We start from the raw sequence: 2,028 nt of genomic DNA, 5'->3' as shown, positions 1-2,028 counted from the left end.
ATAGTAAGGCACAAAATGTCAAAAAAAGTAATAGTATAGTAAGGCACAAAAATGTCGAAATAAAAGTCATAGTATAGTAAGACAAAAAAAGTCATAAAAACGTCATAGTATAGTAAGGCATAAAAATGTCAAAAAAAGTCATAGTGTAGTAAGGCATAAAAAGTCATAAAAACGTCATAGTATAGTAAGGCATAAAAATTTCAAAAAAACGTCATAGTAAAGAACGGCATAAAAATGTCAAAAAATGTCATAGTATAGTAAGGCATAAAATGTCGTAAAAATGTCATAATATAGTAAGGCATAAAAAGTCATAATATAGTAAGGCACAAAAACATCATAGTATAGTAAGGCATAAAAACATCAAAAACGTCATAGTATAGTAAGGCATAAAAAGTCATAATATAGTAAGGTATAAAATATCATAAAAAAGTCATAGTATAGTAAGGCATAAAAACATCAGAAAACGTAATAGCATACTAAAGGCATAAAGAGAAATAAAAACCTTATAGTATATAAAGGCATGACAACGTCATAGTATAGTAAGTCATAAAATGTCATAAAAACGTCATAATATAGTAAGTCATAAAAAGTCATAATATAGTAAGGCATAAAAATGTCATAGTATAGTAAGGCATAAAATGTCATAGTATAGTAAGGCATAAAATTTCATAAAACCTTCAAAGTATAGTAAGGCATAAAAAGAAATAAAAAGTCATGATATAGTGAAGCATAAAAACGTCATGGTATAGTAAGTCATTATAACGTCAAAAAGGTCATGGTATACTAAGGCATGAAAACGTCATAGTATACTAAGGCATAAAAAGTCATAATATAGTAAGGCATAAAATGTCATAAAAAAAAGTCATAGTATAGTAAGGCATTAAAAGACATAAAAACATAAAGTCATAGTATAGTAAGACAAAAAAAGTCATAAAAACGTCATAGTATAGTAAGGCATAAAAATGTCAAAAAAAGTCATAGTGTAGTAAGGCATAAAAAGTCATAAAAACGTCATAGTATAGTAAGGCATAAAAATGTCAAAAAAACGTCATAGTATAGTAAGGCAAAAAAAGACATGAAAAGTCATAATATAGTGAAGCATAAAAAGTCATAATATAGTAAGGCATAACATTTCATAAAAAAGTCATAGTATAGTAAGGCATAAAAACATCAGAAAACGTAATAGCATAGTAAGGCATAAAGAGACATAAAAACCTCATAGTATATAAAGGCATGAAAACGTCATAGTATAGTAGCACATAAAAAGTCATAATGTAGTAAGGCATAAAAATGTCATAGTATAGTAAGGTATAAAAAGACATAAAAAGTCATGATTTAGTGAAGCATAAAAACGTCATGGTATAGTAAGTCATTATAACGTCAAAAACATCATAGTATACTAAGGCATGAAAACGTCATAGTATAGTAAGGCATTAAAAGTCATAGAAACGTCATAATAAGACATAAAATGTCATAAAAATGTCATAGTATAGTAAGGCATAAAAACATCAAAAACAGTCATAGTATAGTAAGGCATAAAATGTCATAAAAACACCATAGCATAGTAAGGCATAAAAATCTAAAAAAATGTCATAGTATAGTAAGGCGTAAAAATGTCAAAAAAAACAGTCATAGTATACTAAGGCATAAAATCTAAAAAAAAATCATAGTATAGTAAGGCTTAAAAATGTCAAAAAATGTCAAAGTATAGTAAGGCACAAAATGTCAAAAAAAGTTATAGTATAGTAAGGCACAAAAATGTCGAAACAAAAGTCATAGTATAGTAAGACAAAAAAAGTCATAAAAACGTCATAGTATAGTAAGGCATAAAAATGTCAAAAAAAGTCATAGTGTAGTATGGCATAAAATGTCATAAAAACGTCATAGTATAGTAAGGCATAAAAATGTCAAAAAAAGTATAGTATAGTAAGGCATAAAAAGTCATAGTATTGTAAGGCATAAAAGGTCATAGTATAGTAAGGCATAAAAGGTCATAGTATAGTAAGGTATAAAAAGTCATAAAAACGA

This window comes from Seriola lalandi, unplaced genomic scaffold, assembly GCF_002814215.2.
Source record: "Seriola lalandi dorsalis isolate HSWRI2012SDOR001 ecotype SW California unplaced genomic scaffold, Sedor1 jcf7180002054043, whole genome shotgun sequence".
Taxonomy (NCBI): Eukaryota; Metazoa; Chordata; class Actinopteri; order Carangiformes; family Carangidae; genus Seriola; species Seriola lalandi.
This window is presented reverse-complemented; position numbering follows the sequence as displayed.